Raw genomic sequence first — 6,000 nt, forward strand, 5'->3', positions numbered from 1 at the left:
GAGGAAACTTACTTCTCCTTCACCTTTGTAATTTCTCTGGATATAAAATTCTAGATTGGCAATTTCTTTCAACACCTTAATGGTTTCACTCTACATTCTTTTTTGCTCATATGGTTTCTGATGAGAAATCTGCTGTCATCTTTGTTTTTTTTATTGGCAAAGCATTCTTTCCTCTAGGACTGGGACCTTCTTTGAGATAAGTGTTGTTGGGGGTGTGGGGGTTGAAGATGTTTACTCTTCCCTTCTCCCATCCAGACTAGGAGGGGGTGTTTCTCCAATTATTCCAGTGGGAACCTGATGGGGTTCCTGGAATAAGAGCCCATGTAGGCATAGTGTTTCCTCCCCTTCCCCATGACTGCTGGTATCCACCAATGTCTCACTCTCATACAAGTCTGCACTCAGATTCCTGCACTTATCAAAATAATGATTTAAGTGCTCCTTCCAGCTCATTGATTCCAATGACTTCTATTCTAGGTAAATGAATCTCAGGAGCTATAGTTCTGGATGCATCTGTCCCTCTAAAGTTCAACATAGTGGTTTGCCTTGTGACCTCAGTTTCCGGATGGTCCCAAGAAGAGTCGATTATATTCTATTTGTCTAGCTTTCTCTTGTGTAGATGGATATGATGACTTCTGAGCTCTTTACATGATGGAGCTTGGTGTTTGTTTTCTCTCAAAGTTGCTTGAATAGATGATTAATTGTTCATTATAAGACTGCAAAACTTTGTGGATATGCTCCTCAGGCTAAACCCCGGTGCAGGGTGAGTTAGTACGCAGGCCCCAACTCCAGTGTGTTCAGCCACTAACTCTTCTTCCTTCTCTCATGTAAGTATTGAAATGTTAATCAGCAGATGAGAGTTGGATTAAACCATGGCTGGGGTTTTGCCAAGTGAGAGAGCAGCAGAGGGTTGACGGTATATGCAAGAGAGTGATTATAATGGTGAATCATAAAAATCCAAGCTTGGTAAGTAGAGGAGTGAAGAATGATGAAAGGCAATAGAATCTGTTGTAGGTTCTGGTTTCCCTTATGCAGTTATTATTCTGCTCAGAATCCATTAATGCCTTCTCATTATTTATTTAATGCTTTCAATAGGAATCAACAACTATTTGAGGACCATTACTAGGCAAGGCACTGTGTTAGATGATGTGGCACAAAAAAGACCATTTGTGCTATCCAGGGGAAGCAGGCATGTAGCTCAAGGAGATAAAGTACCTCAATTGATTTTGAAATTAGTCTAGACTCTTCAGTTGAGTGTTCAAAAGCCTCCATAATAAGTTGCTAAGCCATTTTTTGGTCTTATCTCCCCCACTCCCCTAAACAAATCCAGTGTGAGCCCATTGTCATTCTATGACTGTGCTTTCCCTTTCTCTCCCCTCTGCACCTTTGCTTTCTGGTGATAATCTCCTTGTAATGCCTACCCACGTGACCTCCTCCAACAAAACTCCCTCTTTATCCTGAAGATAGAAGGAAGGTTCAAAGCCTTCCTGATTTCTTTAATAGGAAGTTGTCCCCTTTCCTCTCAACTGTTCACATGGGATCTATCACACACCGACACTTGTCTCACCTCTTCCAGTAGACAGCGTGGATACTTTCCTATCAGCCTGTCTGTGTAGTAGTGTGTCTGTCCTTTATCATAAAGCAGTTAGTATAACCCTTGAGGAAAAGAGAAATTTAAAGAATAAGGATAGAACCAGATGGTTAAAATCAGCCACTGCTCTGGATTTTCTGGTTGTCATGGACACAGTATTTTCTATTGTTGGTAACTCTGGTCTCTATGGTGAGCTCACACTTAGAGCTAGAACCTTACAAAGGCAAGAAAGGTGATTGGATGTGGCCCACTTCATTTTTCAGTGAAGGAGGAGGGCAGGAATGGGGAGGATAGATAGATGGGGAAATTCAGTCTAAAATAAGACTAAATAAGGCTAAAAATAAATGTATGGCTTTCCAATGGCCTCCATCTCCAACAAAAATTACATTTTAAGTTAGGTTAAGTTTTTTTTATATCTATTCAATTGGTTCCTGTTGAGACTGCAGTATAATTCCTTTCACTATATGACTCCTTTCTTACCACCCAACAATCCATTGTGTGTCTAAAGTGACCAATTGAGTATGAAAAGTTGGCAGTGGGGATAGATAATCTCAGCAATAAGAGGAGAGAATCCCATGCCAGAGAATTCAAGGAATATGTGCTACATGTGGTACATATAGGGCAACATTGAAGAGACCAAGAGTAGACTATCTCACTTCTGGTACGTGGATGAGACCCAGATGGAACCCTCTAACTCAAATGATAAAGCTTATAAGCAAGGATGTCAGGGACAAATGAGACGCTTTCAACACCTGAGCTGACTTTTGCTCAGCACTTGTAGAGTTGACTTCAGCCAACATAAAGCAGGGGCCTCAGGAAAGAGTAGGGTACAGCCCTAGCTGGAACCTGGCATAGTCCACTACCTGGAATTAGCCAAACTACAAAGTTTGAAGACAGTCTCTCCACAAGACCACTATGGTTTCTGACACCAACTGTAAGTTTGAGGGTTCCTCCAGACCACCCTCAGTCTTGGTAACTAATTAGAAAGACTTTTGGAACTCACTGAAAGCTATTATACTCATGGTTATGGCTTATTACAGGGAAAGGACACAGATTAAAATCAGTGAAGAGGGGCAGCCCAGGTGGCTTAGTGGTTTAGCGCCGCCTTCGGCCCAGGACCTGATCCTGGAGATCCGGGATCGAGTCCCACATCGGGGTCCCTGCATGGAGCCTGCTTCTCCCTCTGCCTGTGTCTCTGCCTCTCTCTCTCTCATGAATAAATAAATAAAATATTTTAAAAAATCAGTGAAGAGAGGAAGCAGACAGTGCAGATCTGAGAGGGTTCCAAATGGGAAGCTTCTGTTGTCCTCTTCCCATGAAGTCAAGTTACCTACCCAGTGTTGATGTGTGACCATGCTCACAGAGCATTGTTACTCAGGGAAGCATACCAGAGCATCAGTGTCCAGTTTTTACTGGGACTTCATCACATAGGCAGGATTAATGCATTGATTGCCAATGTGGTTGAATTCAGTCTCCAGGTGAACTGATATCACATGCCCTAAAGCACTCACCCTAAATTATGTGGTTGGTTTTTCTGTCATGGCCAGCCCCTACCTTAAGACTGTTGAATGTGCCAAGGCCCATTTTAAGATACAGTGCAACCAGTCCCTACCTTAAACAAAGATACTTCTATTAAATATGGCACAGATTTGAAGAAGCTGAGGCAAAGGCCAGACCTCATTTCATGCAAGATCAAATTCTTTACTGCACAGTCACATTTAATGCAAAATAGAAACAAAGAGTTAGCTTATGGGATAGTAGTTTTGCCCCCACTGAGAAGACACAGATTAAATTCCCTTGGTTAGAGAACATGGGTCTGCTTTCCTTCTCTCTCTTGCCAGGTGGCTGGATTGTAAAAATGGAAATGCAAGTTTATATCAACTGGCTCTCTACCTTAAGAACTGAGAGAAAGATACTAAGAGCTCATAGGAGGAAAAATATTTTCCTTATCTAGAGTCCAAGCACCAGAATTAGACTACCTTTTATTCATTCAAACATTAGTAAAGCAAAATAAAACAAACTCCAAAAAAATCATATGGCAGCTAAGAATACTTTATAGCTAGGAGATGGAGAGTCAAGATTCAGAGGAGAGAGTTCTAGAGAGGAGGAGCAAGTTCTAGAGAGCACCTGCAGTGTGTTTTCAATATAATTAATGTATGGACTTTAAGTAAAAGATGAATTGTGGGAGTTAATGTAGCCAAGACAGTAAGGTAGTGGGTGATGAGCAGTCATAAATAGAGATTTAAAAATAAGGAAGAGTTTAGTTACAGAATTTAAATCTTCAAAAAATTAGTAAAACAGAATCTAACCTGCATAAAATCAAGTCAGTGATGTGGGGAGAAAACTTGAGAAAGTTTCCCAGAATGTAGAGGAAAAGGTGTAGGATAAAAAGGATGACAAAAAAAATAAAGTAATGGATACTGAGGAGGGAGGAAAGAAGTCCCGAATCAGATGCTTGGTGATCATGAAGAAGGTTGGATGCAATAATGAGATATCAGAACACAAAATAGAAGAAAGCTTTCTTGATCTGGGTGAAAAAAACATAGCATCAAGAGAGAGTAATTAGAAAAAAAATGGGTCCACCCTCCAAGATGGCCCTAAAGATCCCTGCCTGCTGGTATTCACATTGTATCAGGGTGGATCTGTGTACCCAATGGAATATGGTAGAAGTGATTGTCACTTCCGAGGTTAGTTTATAAAGATGCTATAACTCTGTCTAGGATGTTCTTTCTCTCTCTCAGGTCACTCTCTCTGGAGTAGTCAAGCTGCCATGTCATAACCAACCCTATGCAGAGGCCCATGAGGGGAGAAACTGAGGCCCTTGTACCAATGGCCATGTGAGGATTGTTCTTCTCCAGCAAACCTTCAGTGACAACAGCCCCAGCCAACATCTGGACTGTATTCTCATGAGAAACTCTAAACCAGACCCATCCAACTAAGCTCTTTCTAGATTCCTGGATAGATAATAAATGGTTGTTGTAAGCTGCTGAATTTGAGGGTAATTTGTTATGGGGCAATAGATAACTAATACGGCCACTAAGTGGTTGATGGAAGCAAGATCAAGTGATAGCTGGAAAGAGAGAAAACCCAAGAGATTAGAACATGTTTAAATGTTAGCGGAAGAATTCAGTAGAAAAGAAGAAAGGTTAGGGATGGAGAAGAGGATGTGTGATAGCATGAGATTCCTGAGAAGGGGGGTGGGTTGGGTTGCAGGGGACAGGGGAGGAATTAGCCACCAGTAGGAGAAAGGGCACTTATTTGGCTAACACTCAGGCATCTGAGTTTGAGATCCCATGAGAGAGGAAAACTCTGACAAGTTTAATTGAGAAAATGCAAATATATAACAATAACAAGAATGGATGTATTACAGAAGATACAGATGAGATTAAAACCACTGTAAGGAAAATGATATTCAACTCTTAAGTGATGAATTTGACATTTCAGATGGGAACTTTTCTAAAACAATTGAAAATTATCATTGCCAGAACTGTTTTACAGAATAAAAAAGTCAGGATTATAACCATGGGACAAATGGAAACAGCTTCCAGAGTAATACATTAAGAAAGATTGAGGTGCCTGAGTCGCTCAGTGAATTAGGCTTCTGATTCTTGGTTTAGGCTCAGGTCCTGATCTTGGGGTTGTGAGATGGAGCCCTGCATCAGGCATTGCAGCAGTGTGGAGCCTGCCTAACATTCTCTCTCCCTTTCCCTTTGCTCCCCTCTACTGAAAGAAACAAAGAAAGAAAGAAAGCAAGGAAGAAAGAAAGAAAAAAAAAGATAGGTATTGGGTACATATGGTTTCATAGGCTATTTTTGTTCAAACTCTAAAGTTCTGTTGTCCAATATGAGAAGTGACAACTCATGTGTAGCCATTTACCTTTAAGTGAATTAAAACTAAATAAAATTTAAAACTCAGCTTCTTAGTGGCACTAGCCACTTTTCAAGTGCTCAACAGCCATTTGTGGCTAGTGATTGCCATATTGGACAACATTGATATAGAACATTTACATCATTACAAAAAGTTTTATGGTCCAGTATTTCTCTAAAGGAGTAGATAATTTTTATCTAGTATAACTTGTTTCCAGGCATGTAAAAATGCTATAAGTCTCCCAATTTATCATGTGAAACTATAACAACTTTGATGTTAAAACACAGCCAAGATGACATCATAAAAGTTAGAAACCAATCTTGTATATGAATAGATGCAAGCATTCTGAATAAACCTCTGGTACTTCTAATCTAGACACTCATTCAGAACTAATCCAGTGTTGGCATTCTGGAAGTGCAAGTATATTTTAATAATAGAAAATCCATTAATATAATTTAACACATCACCGGAGAAAAACATAGGTGTCTTCATAGATGCCAAACAAGTGTTTGGTCAAATTAAAGTCAGTCCTGAATAATTTGAGA

At 40.2% G+C, this 6,000-nt stretch overlaps 2 long non-coding RNA genes across 5 annotated transcripts in view; one reads left to right on the forward strand and one right to left on the reverse strand.

Moving 5' to 3' along the window:
• LOC140618154 (uncharacterized) overlaps positions 1-1,753 on the reverse strand; it is a 27,869-nt gene extending 26,116 nt beyond the window's left edge. For all 4 annotated transcript variants that reach the window (XR_012018360.1, XR_012018357.1, XR_012018359.1 and 1 more), the window contains exon 1: positions 1,565-1,753. This is a non-coding gene — a long non-coding RNA (uncharacterized lncRNA). The remainder of the gene's footprint in view (positions 1-1,564) is intronic.
• On the forward strand, positions 1,504-4,579 carry LOC140618153 (uncharacterized). The gene is made up of 2 exons (XR_012018356.1): positions 1,504-2,522; positions 4,330-4,579. It is a non-coding gene; the product is annotated as an uncharacterized lncRNA (long non-coding RNA).
• The last annotated feature ends 1,421 nt before the right edge of the window (positions 4,580-6,000 follow it).

This window comes from Canis lupus, chromosome 26 (genome assembly GCF_048164855.1).
Source record: "Canis lupus baileyi chromosome 26, mCanLup2.hap1, whole genome shotgun sequence".
NCBI classification, from domain to species: domain Eukaryota; kingdom Metazoa; phylum Chordata; class Mammalia; order Carnivora; family Canidae; genus Canis; species Canis lupus.